This window comes from Ovis aries, chromosome X (assembly GCF_016772045.2).
Source record: "Ovis aries strain OAR_USU_Benz2616 breed Rambouillet chromosome X, ARS-UI_Ramb_v3.0, whole genome shotgun sequence".
Taxonomy (NCBI): domain Eukaryota; kingdom Metazoa; phylum Chordata; class Mammalia; order Artiodactyla; family Bovidae; genus Ovis; species Ovis aries.
The window spans coordinates 71,141,521-71,157,845 of record NC_056080.1 but is presented as its reverse complement, the minus strand read 5'-3'; the positions used below and the strand labels follow the sequence as shown (position 1 = coordinate 71,157,845).

At 38.4% G+C, this 16,325-nt stretch overlaps 1 pseudogene; it reads left to right on the top strand.

Annotated features, from left to right (window-relative positions):
- The first annotated feature begins 5,085 nt into the window (after positions 1-5,085).
- On the top strand, positions 5,086-15,988 carry LOC132658804 (charged multivesicular body protein 1B2-like; annotated as a pseudogene).
- Positions 15,989-16,325: the final 337 nt, after the last annotated feature.

Genomic DNA, 16,325 nt, shown 5'->3' with positions numbered 1-16,325 from the left:
TGGAGGTTTAAGACACTGTATATGAGACAGGGATCAAGACCATCCCCATGGAAAAGAAATGCAAAAAAGCAAAATAGCTGTCTGAAGAGGCCATAAAAATAGCTGTGAAAAAAAGAGAGGTGAAAAACAAAGGAGAAAAGGAAAAATATGAGCATCTGAATGCAGAGTTCCAAAGAATAGCAAGGAGAGATAAGAAAGCCTTCTTCAGCGATCAGTGCAAAGAAATAGAGGGAAAAAAAACAGAATGGGAAAGACTAGAGATCTCTTCAAGAAAATTAGATATATCAAGGGAAGATTTCATGCAAAGATGGGCTCGATAAAGGACAGAAATGGTATGGACCTAACAGAAGCAGAAGATATTAAGAAGAAGTGGCAAGAATACAGAGAAGAACTGTACAAAAAATATCTTCATGACCTAGATAATCATGATGGTGTGATCACTCATCTAGAGCCAGATATCTTAATGTGAAGTCAAGTGGGCCTTAGAAACCATCACTACAAACAAAGCTAGTGGAGGTGATGGAATTCCAGTAGAGCTGTTTCAAATCCTGAAAGATGATGCTATCAAAGTGCTGCACTCAATATACCAGCAACTTTGGAAAACTCAGTAGTGGCCACAGGACTGGAAAAGGGCAGTTTTCATTCCAATTCCAAGGAAAAGCAATGACAAAGAATGCTCAAACTACCGCAAAATTGCACTCATCTCACATGCTAGTAAAGTAATGCTCAAAATTCTCCAAGCCAGGCTTCAGCAATACATGAACCGTGAACTCCCTGATGTTCTAGCTGGTTTTAGAAAAGGCAGAGGAATGAGAGATCAAATTGCCAACATCTGCTGGATCATGGAAAAAGCAAGAGAGTTCCAGAAAAACATCTATTTCTGTTTTATTGACTATGCCAAAGCCTTTGACTGTGTGGATCACGATAAACTGTGGAAAATTCTGAGAGAGATGAACACCTGACCTCCCTCTTGAGAAACCTGTATGCAGGTCAGGAAGCAACAGTTGGAACTGGACATGGAACAACAGACTGGTTCCAAATAGGAAAAGGAGTACGTCAAGGCTGTATATTGTCACCCTGCTCATTTAACTTCTATGCAGAGTACATCATGAGAAAATCTGAACTGGAAGAAACACAAGCTGGAATCAAGATTGCTGGGAGAAATATCAATAGCTTCAGATATGCAAATGACACCACCCTTATGGCAGAAAGTGAAAAGGAACTAAAAAGCCTCTTGATGAAAGTGAAAGAGGAGAGTGAAAAAGTTGGCTTAAAGCTCAACATTCAGAAAACGAAGATCATGGTACCTGGTCCCATCACTTCATGGGAAATAGATGGGGAAACAGTGGAAACAGTGTTAGACTTTTTTTGGGGGTGGGGGCTCCAAAATCACTGCAGATTGTGATTGCAGCCATGAAATTAAAAGACGCTTACTCCTTGGAAGAAAAGTTATGACCAAGCTAGATAGTATATTCAAAAGCAGAGACATTACTTTGCCAACTAATGTCCATCTAGTCAAGGCTATGGTTTTTCCTGTGGTCATGTATGGGTGTGAGAGTTGGACTGTGAAGAAGGTTGAGCACTGAAGAATTGATTCGTTTGAACTGTGGTGTTGGAGAAGACTCTTGAGAGTCCCTTGGACTGCAAGGAGATCCAACTAGTCCATTCTGAAGGAGATCAGCCCTGGGATTTTTTTTTTGGAAGGAATGATGCTAAAGCTGAAACTCCAGTACTTTGGCCACCTCATGTGAAGAGTTGACTCATTGGAAAGACTGATGCTGGGAAGGATTGGGGGCAGGAGGAGAAGGGGATGACCGAGGATGAGATGGCTGGATGGCATCACTGACTCGATGGACGTGAATTGAGTGAACTCCGGGAGTTGGTGATGGACAGGAAGGCCTGGCCTGCTGTGATTCATGGGGTTGCAAAGAGTCGGACATGACTGAGAGACTGAACTGAACTGAACTATGTTGAACACATATATATTTATGATTTTTACATCTTCTTGGATTGATACTTTGATCATGATGTAGTGTCTTTCATTGTCTCTTCTCACGATTTGATTTCAAATTCTATTTTATCTGATATGAGTATTGCTACTCTGCTTTCTCTTAGTCTCCATTTACATGAAATATTGTTTTCCATCCCCTCACTTTCAGTCCTCATTAGCCCTAGGTTTGTTGTTGGTCTATTGTAGATAGCATATGTATGGGTCTTGTTTTGTATCCGTTCAGCCAGTCCTTGTCTTTTGTTTGGAGCATTTAACCCATTTATATTTAAGGTAGTTATTGATAAGGATGTTCCCATTACCATTTACATTGTTGTTTTGAGCTCCATAAACCTTTTCTGTGTTTCCTGTCTAGATAACATCCCTTAGCACTTATTGAAGAGCTGATGTGGTGGTGCTGAATTCTCTGCTTTTGGTTGTCTGTAAAGCTTTTGATTTCTCCTTCATATCTGAATGAGATCCTTGCTCAACAGAGTAATCGTGGTTGTAGGTTTCTCTGTTTCATCACTTTAAGTATGTCCTGCCATTCCTTTCTGGTCTGAAGAGTTTCTATTAAAAGGTCAGCTGTTATCCATATGGGGATCCCCTTGTCTGTTATTTGTTGCTTTTCCTTTGCTGCTTTTATTATTTGTTCTTTGTGTTTAATTTTTTGTTACTTTGTTTAATATGTGTCTTGCAGTGTTTTGCCTTGGGTTTATACTATTTGGGATAAATAGGAGATTCTTGGACTTGGGTTGCTATTTCTTTCCCCATTTTAGGGACTTTTGGATTATTATATCCTCAAGTATTTTCTCCTGCCCTTTCTTTTTGTCTTCTTCTGGGACACCTATCACTCGAATGTTGGTGCATTTAACATTGTCCCAGAGGTCTCTGAGGTTGTCCTCATTTCTTTTAATTCTTTTTTCCTCTCAGCTTCATTTATTTCCACAATTCTATCTTCCAACTCACTTATCCTCTCTTCTGCCTGAGTTGTTACATGGTTGGTTCCCCCCAGAGTGCTTTTAATCTCAGTTATTGCATTGTTCATTATTGATTGACTCTCCTTTATTTCTTCTGTGTGTTAGTCATTGCACAGTCATGTCTGACTCTTTGTGACCCCATGGATTGTAGCCCACCAGGTTCCTCTGTCCATGGGACTCTCCAGGCAAGAATACTGGAGTGAGATGACATTTCTTCTAGGTCCTTGTTAAACATTTCTTGCATCTTCTCAATCCTTGTTTCTAGTTTATTTATCTGTAACTCCATTTTGTTTTCAAGTTTTGAATCATCTTTACTATCATTATTCTGAATTCTTTTTTCAGGTAGACTCCCTATCTCTTCCTCTTTGGTTTGGTTTGGTGGGTTTTTATCATGTTCCTGCTGAATATTTCTCTGCCTTGCCTTTTTTTTTTTTTTAGGTTGCTATGTTTGGGGTGCCCTTTCTTCAGGCTGGAAGATCATGATTCCTCTTAATTGTGGAGTGTGCTCCCTGTGGGTGGAGTTGGACTAGTGCCTTGTCAAGGATTCCTGTTTGGGGAAGCTTGCATCTGTGTTTTGGTGGGTAGAACTGGACCTATTCTTTCTGGAGTGCAATGAAGTGTGCAGTAGTGACTTTTCAGGTGTCCATGGGTTTTGCATGACTTTGGGCAGCCTGTCGTTTAATGTTCAGTGTTGTGCTCCAGTTTTTCTGGAAAATTAGCGTGGTGTGCCTTACACTGGAAATTGTTGGCTCTTGGGTGAAGCTTGGTTTCAGTGTAGGTATGGAGAATTTGGGGTGAGCTCTTATCTATTAATGTTCTCTGCCGTCAGATGTTCTCTGATGTTCTAAAGTTCTGGAGTTAAGTTTCCTGCCTCTGGCTTTTGATCCATCTATTACAGTAGCCTCAAGATTTCACATCCATAGAGCACAGAATATAAAACCCATAGGTTAATGGTGAAACAATTCTCCACAACCAGGGACACCTAGAGATTCATAGAGTTATATAGAGAAGAGAAGAGGGAGGAGGGAGATAGAGGTACCAGGAGGAGAAAAGTTAGAGTCAAAAGGGGAGGAGCAATCAAGTCAGTAGTCAAATCCCTAACTTCTCTCCATAGCCCATAACACCCAGAGAGTTTCACAGAGTTATGTAGAGAAGAGAAGAGGGAGGAAGGAGATAGAGGTGACCTGGAGGAGAAAAGGGAGAATCAAAAGTGGAGTGAGCAATCAAGCCAGTAATCAAATCTCTAAGTGAAAATGAATACTGAAAATGGATACTTTAATCAGGTACAAAACTGATTAAAAATATGGGGAAGCAAAGATTGGAAACCTAGAATAGAGGTTAGAGTCTTAAAAATACAAAACAAAATCAATCACAAAAATTAAAAAAAATATACGAAATTTGTTTTTTAAAATAGGGTTTTTTTGAAAGGTAATAATAGGCTATAAAATGAAAGTTAAAGGCATAATAAAGAACTTATGCTTTAAAAACGTTAAGAATTGATAATAGTAAAAATATATCTAGGAACTTCTATGGAGCAGTTGAGACAGTGTTGGGTCAATTCAGTCTCAGATAGCCCCTTGTTCCAGCTTATACTTCTCAAGGTCTCTGGTTGTTCCTTACATGCACAGTCTCAGCATTAACTGCAGGGTCTTAGTCTGTTGCACCTGTTACTTCCAGAACACTTCCCCCTTCTTTGTTTATTTTGGCTTCCTCTGTTTGCAAGTCTCTTTAGTATCTAATTTCCACCTTGACACAAGGGGTGAATGTGGCCACTTATTTAGGCTCACCTGTTCAGTTGTGCAGCGAAAGCAATGGCAATGCACTTCAGTACTCTTGCCTGGAAAATCCCATGGATGGAGGAGCCTGGTAGGCTGCAGTCCATGGGTTGCTAAGAGTCGGGCACGACTGAGCGACTTCACTTTCACTTTTCACTTTTCACTTTCATGCATTGGAGAAATAAAAGGCAACCCACTCCAGTGTTCTTGCCTGGAGAATCCCAGGGATGGGGGAGCCTGGTAGGCTGCTGTCTATGGAGTCGGACATGACTAAAGCGACTTAGCAGCAGCAGTTCAGTTGTGCTGTGGGGAGGGAGGGACATTGTAAACAAATACTACTGTCATGCGTGAGGAGTGCTTGCAGTGGATGAACCACACTGGTTTTGACACAGCCCAAGGCAGTGTGTACTTCCTAGGTCCACACTGCTCAGGTTTCATGGTGCTCTGCAGTGGCACTGTCCCAAGTGTGTGCTGCATTTGTGCCCTTCCCTGGGCTAAGCTGCTCAGGTGCCTGGGTACTCTGCAAGGGCACAGACCCCAATGGGCTGTTCATTTTTTGCCCTTCCCAGATCCAAGCAACTCAGGTGACCAGGTACTTGGCAAGCACACTGACCCAGATGGGCTATGCGTGTTATGCACCTACTCAGTCCCGACCGCTTGGTTTCCCTGCTGTGCCCAGAGGGCACAGTCTCAGGTGTGCTGTGTGTCTCCTCTGGGAAGCTGATCTCAGGCTGTGACACTCCTGGCAGATGTGAAGCATCCAAAATCCCAGGAAGATGTGGTTAGAAACTGGCCTGCCCATAGTTGGGAGGAAGATGAGGTATCTGGGGCCAAGATGGCAGCAGCCCCTTGCTTTCAGGCTCTGGCTGTCATACATCTCCCTCTCTGCCTCTGGGGAGGAAGGGCCGTATATGGCAGCTGGGTTGCTCTCCTTTGGTACTCGTTCAATAATTTGTTCTGTGAGAGCACCAGGGGTCACTCTGAGGAGTTAGAGCCTTTTGCAGGAAAGATATATATATATATATATATATAATTTCTTTTGTCTCTAGTGATCCAATAACTTGTGTTACTATCTCACATTAGCTCCCTCATATTGTCCTCAGGACATTTAGTCCTGGTCCTTACCCTAAGGACTAACTATGCAGCCTGTGCCTCCCTACTCAGCTCTCACTTGCTACTGTACCACTTCTCTGCTAGTAGTTGCAGTTTGGCATGCATTCTGTGGGTTTTTTTTTTCCCTCCAATTTATTTTGCCCTCTGAGATTCCAAAGTTTCCCACAGACATGCCTGTGAGAGGGTTTCCTACTGTGTGGAAACATCTCCTTCATGACACCCTCTCCATGACAGTCTCCATCCCTAAATCTTTTGTCTCTGTTTCCATCTTTTATATTTTATCCTACCTCCTTTCAAAGAGATTGGGCTGCCTTTCTGGGTACCTGGTGTCCTCTGCCAGAATTCAAACATTTTTTTGTGGAAGTTGCACAACATTCAAATTATCTTTTGATGAAATTTTGGAGGAGAAATTGGTCTCCCCATTCTATTCCTCCACGATCTTTGGATGGCTCCCAAATTCTCTTTTCATTTCTAAAAAAAAAAAAAAAAAAAAGAAAAAGAAAAAGAAAAAAAAACTAATTGTAAAAGCTCTTAAATATTTTTAAAAATTGGTTAGTTGAGCATTGTTTCCCCATTTCTAAAATATCTGTACTTTCGCTCCCAGTATTTCTTTCTTTTTTATTTTCTTCACTATTTACTTCTGCTCTGTTAAAAGCAGGCTATTCAGAAGGGAAATACAGAAGTTGCATGAATACATGATAAGGATGTAATCTGTCAGAAGAAACAAGCAATTAAGTTCTTGAGAATGAGTGCTAGGTTTGATGCTGTGGCAGCCAGAGTTGAAACTGCAGTAACAATGGGCAAAGTAAACCTTAGTATTTTGATTTAAGTTGTTGAAGGTATTAAGAATTGTCAGAAGTCTAAAGTCACCTTGTTGCAAGGTACTACAAGGGTACTTACTGGTAAAGTCCTTCATGGGAAGGAGAGATATAGTCAAAATGCTTAGTGAGGAAAATGATTTTTGTAGTGGCTTTTCAACTAAGGTCTAATTAGTTGTCTTGAAGTGAATAAAGATAAAAGATAGTCAGTGCCTAGACCAGAAATATATACTGCATTTTTACTGTTAATAAAATGGTAGATAATTTTATAAGATGATCTACAAGTAAAATAAGAAACTATAAAAATTTTGAGATTGTTTATATTACAGGATTCTCAGTCATTTTTTTTAATTTTTATTTTTACTTTATTTTACTTTACAATACTGTATTGGTTTTGCCATACATTGACATGAATCCACCACGGGTGTGCATGTGATCCCAAACATGAACCCCCCTCCCACCTCCCTCCCCACAACATCCCTCTGGGTCATCCCCGTGCAACAACCCCAAGCATGCTGTATCCTGCATCGGGCATAGACTGGCGATTCGATTCTTACATGATAGTATATATGTTTCAATGCCATTCTCCCAAATCATCCCACCCTCTCCCTCTCCCTCTGAGTCCAAAAGTCTGCTATATACATCTGTTTCTTTTTTGCTGTCTTGCATACAGGGTCATCATTGCCATCTCAGTCATTTTTAAATACTCCTTATAGGTAACCGAGTCCATTGCAGATGTATTTAAGTCTATGGATGCTAAACTAAGGAGTATGAACCTTGAAAAGGTAAAAGTAAATAAATAAATAAATTGTTATTCCGATAGTATCTTTTCAGAGTAAGTTTTTTCTTATGACCATATTCATTTTTTCCAGATTTCTGCCCTGAAGAGGATAAATTTGATACTGCAGTTTGAAGCACAGGATGTTCAAACACAACAAATGGAACACACTATTAGCAGTACTACAACCTTAACAACTCCACAAGTAAGAATACTTTCTCTACTTAGACTAACTTTAAAAAATATATATTTTAATTGCAGTGTAATTACTTTACAATATTGTATTGGTTTTGCCATACATCAACATGGATCCACCACGGGTGCACACGTGTTCCTCATCTTGAACCCCCCTCCCACCTCCCTCCCCATATCACCCCTCTGTGTCAAATTATCCAATTTCAAAATACAATGGCTTTGTGAGGCTATCTCTTCTCTAGAATGTGAAGTAAACTTGCTATATCCTCAAAATGCAAGTAGGAAGTTATGCTCTGACTTTGGATTCCTGGAAACATATTAGAAGACATTTCCTATCTTATTTTGAAGTTCTAAGAATTATTATAGGTCACAAGCCTAGAAAGTCTGAAACTTGGCTCTCCCTCGATGCCAGTGGTCCTTACTGAGCCCTAGAGGCTCACAGAGACCAGTGGGTATTAGGTATTATCCTAACCCCAGTTAATTCATCTCATTGCATGAATTTTCCTTCCTGCCTACTCTGTAAGCATGTTATTTATAGACAAATCACAAGAGAACATATAATAAATTACAATATCAATTATTTTTTCAGAAAACTAAGATGTTTTCTAGGATGTTGTTGAATCTGCAATTTAGAGAGAGATGTGCTACAGAGAAAATTAAATTTGAAACTAGTTTGGATGAGCCAGAAACAAAAATTTTGTTAACTTGAATATGAAGATACAAAATGTATTTCCTTATCATTCTTTTTGATCCTAGAACCAATCACATGGTTAATCAAATAAAAAAAAAATTGTGTCATCACCACTTCAGATGATAATATGGAAAACATATAGTTTATAAAATAGGTTAAGAGAAAATTCAATAACCATCCATCAGAATTTTGCTGCAGGTGATGAGTTTCACTGAGACGTAACTGATAAGAAAACAGGCCTATACTTAAGTTTTACATTTAAGAAGGAAGAAGGAGAAATGTCTGTTTAGTTCTTTGGCCCATTTTTTGACTGGATCGTTTATTTTTCTGGAATTGAGCTGCAGGAGTTGCTTGTGTATTTTTGAGATTAGTTGTTTGTCAGTTGTTTCATTTGCTATTATTTTCTCTCATTCTGAAGGTTGTCTTTTCACCTTGCTTATAGTTTCCTTTGTTGTACAGATTTTAAGTTTAATTAGGTCCCGTTTGTTTATTTAGAAGACACATAGATGGCTAACAAACACATGAAAAGATGCTCAACATCACTCATTATTAGAGAAATGCAAATCAAGACCACAATGAGGTGCCAGTTCACACCAGTCAGAATGGCTGCGATCCAAAAGTCTACAAGCAATAAATGCTGGAGAGGGTGTAGAAAAAAGGGAACCCTCTTACACTGTCGGTGGGAATGCAAACTAGTACAGCCACTATGGAGAACAGTGTGGAGATTCCTTAAAAAACTGGAAATAGAACTGCCTTATGACTCAGCAATCCCACTACTGGGCATACACACCAAGGAAACCAGAATTGAAAGAGACACATGTACTCCAGTGTTCATTGCAACACTGTTTATAATAGCCAGGACATGGAAGCAACTTAGATGTCCATCAGCAGATGAATGGATAAGAAGGCTGTGGTACATATACACAATGGAGTATTACTCAGTCATTAAAAAGAATACATTTGAATCAGTTCTAATGAGGTGGATGAAACCGGAGCCTATTATACAGAGTGAAGTAAGCCAGAAAGAAAGATACCAATACAGTATACTAACACATATATATGGAATTAAGAAAGATGGTAATGATAACCCTGTATGCGAGACAGCGAAAGAGACACAGATATAGAGAATAGGCTTTTGGACTCTGTGGGAGAGGGCGAGCGTGGGATGATTTGAAGAATGGCACTGAAACATGTATAATATCATATATGAAATGGATCACCAGTCCCGGTTCGATGCATAATACTGGATGCTTGGGGCTAGTGGACTGGGATGACCCAGAGGGATGGTATGGGGAGGGAGGTGGGTTCAGGATGGGGAACACGTGTATACCTGTGGTGGATTCATGTTGATGTATGGCAAAACCACTACAATATTGTAAAGTAATTAACCTCCAATTAAAATAAATAAATTTATATTAAAAAAAGAAGGAAGAATGTATTTATGTGTGTGTCTTATAGAGAGGATATATGTAGCTATTTTTTAAACTTATTTATTTTAATTGGAGGCTAATTACTTTACAATATTGTAGTGGTTTTGCATACATTGACATGAACCAGCCATGAGTGAACATGTGTTCCCCATTCTGAACTCCCTTCCCGCCTCCCTCCCCATCCTATCCCTCTGGGTCATCCCAGTGCACCAGCCCCGAGCAACCTGTCTCATGCATCGAACCTGGACTGACAATCTGTTTCACATATGATAATATACATGTTTCAATACCATTCTCCGAAATCATCGCACCCTCACCTTCTCCAAAGGAGTTCAAAAGACTGTTCTATACATCTGTGTCTCTTTTTCTGTCTTGCATATAGGGTTATCATTACCATCTTTCTAAATCCATATATATGTGTTAGCATACTCTATTGGTGTTTTCTTTTCTGGCTTACCTCACTCTGTATAATAGGCTCCGGTTTCATCCACCTCATTAGAACTGATTCAAATGTATTCTTTTTAATGACTGAGTAATATTCCATTGTGTATATGTACCATGGCTTTCATATCCATTCATCTGCTGATGGACATCTAGGTTGCTTCCATGTCCTGGCTATTATAAGTAGTGCTGCAATGAACATTGGGGTACACGTGTCTCTTTCAATTCTGGTTTCCTTGATGTGTATTCCCAGCAGTGGAATTGTTGTGTTGTATGGCAGTTCTATTTCCAGTTTTTTTAAGAAATCTCCACAGTAATCTCCATAGTGGCTATACTAGTTTGCATTCCCACCAACAGTGTAAGAGGGTTCCCTTTTTCTACACCCTCTCCAGCATTTATTGTTTGTAGGCTTTTGGATCGCAGCCATTCTGACTGGTGTGAACTGGCACCTCATTGTGGTTTTGATTTGCATTTATCTGATAATGAGTGATGTTGAGCATCTTTTCACTAGTTTGTTAGCCATCTGTACGTTTTCTTTGGAGAAATGTATGTTTAGTTCTTTGACCCATTTTTTTTTTAATTGGGTCGTTTATTTTCCTGGAATTAAGCTGCAGGAGTTGCTTGTATATTTTTGAGATTAATTCTTTGTCAGTTGCTTCTTTTGCTATTATTTTCTCCCATTTTGAAGGCTGTCTTTTCACCTTGCTTATAGTTTCCTTCGTTGTTCAAAAGCTTTTAAGTTTAATTAGATCCCATTTGTTTATTTTTGCTTTTATTTCCATTACTCTGGGAGGTGGGTCAGAGACAATCCTGCTGTGATTTACGTCAGATAGGGTTTTGCCTATGTTTTCCTGGAGAAGTTTTATAGTTTCTGGTCTTACATTTAGATATTAAATCTATTTCGAGTTTATTTTTGTGTATGGTGTTAAAAAGTGTTGTAGTTTCATTCTTTTACAGGTGGTTGACCAGTTTTCCCAGCACCACTTGTTAAAGACATTGTCTTTTCTCCATTTTTCTTGCCTTCTCTGTCACAGATAAGGTGTCTATAGGTGCATGGATTTATCTCTGGGCCTTCTATTTTGTTCCATTAATAGACATTTCTGTCTTTGTGCCAGTACCATACTGTCTTGATGACTATAGCTTGGTAGTATACCCTGAAGTCAGGCAGATTGGTTCCTTCAGTTCTATTCTTTCTCAAGACTGCTTTGGCTATTCAAGGATTTTTGTATTTCCATACAAATTGAGAAATTATTTGTTTTAGTTCTGTGAAAAATACCATTGATAGCTTGATAGGGATTGCATTGAATCTATAGATTGCTTTGGGAGGTATACTCGTTTTCACAATATTGATTATTCTGATCCATGAACACTGTATATTTCTCGATCTATTAGTGTCCTCTTTGATTTCTTTCACCAGTGTTTCATAGTTGTCTATATATACGTCTTTTGTTTTCTTTAGGTAGATATATTCCTAAGTATTTTATTCTTTTCTTTGCAATGGTGAATGGAATTGTTTCCTTAATTTTTCTTTCTGTTTTCTCATTGTTAGTGTATAGGAATGCAAAGGATTTATGTGTTAATTTTATATCCTTCAACTTTACTATATTTACTGATTAGCTCTAGTAATTTTCTTGTGGAGTCTTTAGGGTTTTCTATGTAGAGAATCATGTCATCTGCAAACAGTGATTGTTTTACTTCTTTTCCAATCTGGATTCATTTTATTTCTTTTTCTGCTCTGATTGCTGTGGCCAAAACTTCCAAAACTATGTTGAATAGTAGTGGTGAGAGTGGGCATCCTTGTCTTGTTCCTGACTTTAGGGGAAATGCTTTCAACTTTTCACCATGGAAGATAGTGTCTGCTGTGGGTTTGTCACATATGGCTTTTATTATGTTGAGGTCCTTTATGGAGTTGCACAGAATCGGACACAACTGAAGCGACTTAGCAGCAGCAACAGCAGCATGTTCCTTCTATGCCTGCTTTCTGGAGTTTTTTTTTTTTTTTTTAATCATAAATGGATGTTGAATTTTGTCAAAGGCTTTCTCTGTATCTATTGAGATAATCAAATGGGTTTTATCTTTCAATTTGTTAATGTGGTGTATTACATTGATTGATTTGTGGATAATGAAGAATCCTTGCATCCCTGGGATAAAGCCCACTTGGTCATGATGTATGATCTTTTTAATATGTTGTTGGATTCTGTTTGCTAGAATTTTGTTAAGGATTTTTGCATCTATGTGCATCAGTGATATTGACCTGTAGTTTTCTTTTTTGTGTGGCATCTTTGTCAGGTTTTGTTATTAGGGTGATGGTGGCCTCATAGAATGAGCTTGGAAGTTTACCTTTCTCTGCAGTTTTCTGGAAGAGTTTGAGTAGGATAGGTGTTAGCTCTTCTCTAAATTTTTGGTACAGTTCAGGTGTGAAGCCGTCTGGTCCTGGGCTTTTGTTTTGGGTTGTTGTGTTTTCATTTTCATTCATTTCTATGCATATTTTAATTTCTTTTTCGATTTCTTCTGTGATTTTTTGGTTATTCAGCAGCATGTTGTTCAGCTTCCATATGTTGGAATTTTTAATAATTTTTCTCCTGTAATTGACATCTAATCTTATTGCATTGTGGTCAGAAAAGATGTTTGGAATGATTTCAATTTTTCTGAATTTACCAAGCATAGATTTATGGCCCAGGATGTGATCAATCTTGGAGAAGCTTCCGTGTGCACTTGAGAAAAAGGTGAAATTCATTGTTTTTGGTTGAAATATCTTATAGATATTAGTTATGTCTAAAGGCCATTGCATAATTTAAAGTCTGTGTTTGCTTGTTAATTTTCTGTTTAGTTGATCTATCCATAGGTGTAAATGGGGTTTTAAAGTATCCCACTATTATTGTGTTATTGTTAATGTCCCCTTTCATACTTGTTATCATTTGCCTTGCATATTGTTTTGTTCCTATGTTGGGTTCATATATATTTATAATTGTTATATCCTCTTCTTGGATATATCCTTTGATTATTATGTAGTGTCCTTCTTTGTCTTCTTTCACAGCCTTTATTTCAAAGTCTATTTTATCTGATATGAGTATTGCTACTCCTGCTTTCTTTTGGTCTCTATTTGCATGGAATATTTTTTCCAGCTCTTCATGTTCAGTCTGTATGTGTCCCTTGTTTTGAGATGGGCCTATGTAGACAACATATATAGGGGTCTTTTTTTTGTATCCATTCATCCAGTCTTTGTCTTTTGGTTGGGGCAGTCAACCCATTCACATTTAAGGTAATTATTGATAAGTATGAAACCATTGCCATTTACTTTGTTGTTTTGGGTTCGAGTTTATACACCTTTTCTGTGTTTCCTGTCTAGAGAAGTTCCTCTAGCATTTGTTAAAAGCTTGTTTGGTGGTGCTGAATTCTCTCAGTTTTTGCTTGTCTGTAATGTAGCTATTACTTTTATACATCTTCTACTTTTATACATCTTACATAGCCTTGCTCCCTAAAGTGTTGTGAAAAAATCAGGAATATCTGTATCATCTGGGAGCTCATCAGGACTCCAGACATTTGGATCTTATCCACAGATACATTGAATCTGAATCATTTTAATAAGGTTTACAGGTGATATTTAGGCACTGATTTTGAGAAGTACTGTCCCAGAGTTTCTGATTCTTATTCAGGCATGTGAGGTGATTTCCAGGTGATTTTATGGTCAAGTGTAGGAAAACACATGGGGACTGGAAAATTGACTCAAAGTCAGGACACTTGGATATCTAATCCCCACTCTGGCAAAATTAATTTTGGGACCTTAAGATACTCACTACCTTGGGTCTGAGTATCTTACATCTGTGAATATAAGGTTGGATTTGATGCTATCTGAATGTCTTTTAGCTCTGAAAAATTTTAAGGTTCATTCACGTATCATCAACAATTCCCCATTTCAGGTATTGTGCTAGGTGCTGGTGATATTCAGGTATATGCACAACATTCTTGATAAAAAGTCAACCAAATCTTATAACAGAAATGGAGAGGGATCTAGTTGAACATGCTTAGCTGCCCAAATCCTCATGCCCTGTTAATGAGTAATTAGAATTTAAATTGGTATATTCACTTTGGAAAAGCAATATGGTAATATCAAAAATCCACTCTTAATGTAGTAACCAGAGCAGTCCTGTTAAAACAAGTCAGATGAAATAATTCTTCTACTCAGAATCCTTAAATGGCTCAAGATCTCACTCAAAATAAAATCTAAATCCTTTATAGTGGCCTCTAGGATCTTCCTCATTTGTCTTCTCTGACCTTATCTTCGGTTGTTGTCCATCACTCTACTAAGTTATTGGTCTCCTTGTTATTTATCAAACACACAACCTACATTTCTTCCTCAAAGTCATTACACTTACAGGTTCCTCTCCCTGAATCTCTTCCTTCTACCTTGCATGCATCCTCATTTCACACTCCCCCATCTCCTTCAGTTCTTTGTTCAAATGGCATTCTCTCAGTGAGGTCTTTTATGACCATGCTACTTAGAAGTATGTCAGTAACACATTTACCATGTGCTATACTCCTCATCTTCCACCCCTGCTTTATTTTTCTCCATTATACAATCATCTTCATAATTTTTACAAATTTTGTATACTCCCCTTGAACATTATTATCTGCACATAATAGAATTTAAGCTTAACGATATACCCATCTGAATGCAGAGTTCCAAAGAATAGCAAGGAGAGATAAGAAAGCCTTGGTAAGTGAACAAAACAAAGAAATAGATGAAAACAATAAAATGGGAAAGATCTCTTCAAGAAACTTGGAGATAACAAGGGAACATTTCATGTAAAGATGGACACAAAATAAAGGACAGAAACTGTTTGGACCCAACAGAAGCAGAAGATATTAAGAAGAGATGACAAGAAGACACAGAAGAACTGTAAAAAAAAAAGGTCTTAATGACCTGAATAAACACGATGGTGTGATCACTCACCTACAGACAAACATTCTGGAGTGTGAAGTCTAGTGGGTCTTAGGAAGCATTACTATGAATGAAGCTAGCAGAGGTGAGGAGATTCTAGCTGAACTACGTCAAATCCTAAAAGATGATGCTGTTACCGTGTTGTGCTCAATACACCAGCAAATTTGTAAAGGTCAGCAGTGGCCACAGGGCTGGAAAATATCAGTTTTCATTCCAGTTCAAAAATGGGCAATGACAAAGAGTGTTCAAACCACTGAACAATTGTGATCATTTCACCTGCTAGCAAGGTAATGCTCAAAATCCTTCAAGCTAAACTTCAATAGTAAATGAACTGAGAAATTCCAGATGTACAAGCTGAATTTAGCAAAGACAGAGGAACCAGAGATCAAATTGCCAACATCCATTGGATCATAGAAAAAGCTAGAAAATTCAAGAAATGCACCTACTTCTGCTTCATTAACTGTGCTAAAGCCTTTTACTGTGTGGATCACAACAAACTCTGGAAAATTCTTAAAGAGATTGGAATGCCTGAGAACCCTGTATGCAGGTCAAGAAGCAACAGTTAGAACTGGACATGGAAAAAACGGACTGGTTTAAACTTGGGAAAGGAGTGCATCAACACTGTATACTGTCACCCTGCTTATTGAGCCTATATTTAGCCATCATGCAAAAGGCCAGACTAGATGAAGCACAAACTGAAATCAATATGACTAGGAGGAATATCAATAACATCAGATATGCAGATGACACCATCCAAATGGCAGAAAATGAAGAGAAATCAAAGAGCTTGTTGATGAATTTGAAAAAGGAGAGTGAAAAAGCTGGCTTAAAACTCAATATTCAAAAAATCAAGATCACAGCATCTGGTCCAATCGCTTCATGGCAAATAGATGGGGAAAAAATGGAAAGTGATAGATTTTGTTCTCTTGGGCTCCAAAATCACTGGGGATAGTGACTGCAGCCATGAAATTAAAAGATGCTTGCTCCTTGGGAGAAAAGCTATGACAAACCTAGACAACATATTAAACACAGATACATCACTTTGACGACAAATGTCCATCTAGACAAAGCTATGGTTTCTCCATGTATGGATGTGAGAGTTGACCCATAAAAGAGGGTGAGCACCAAAGAATTGATGCTTTTGAACTGTGGTGCTGGAGAAGACTCTTGAAGAT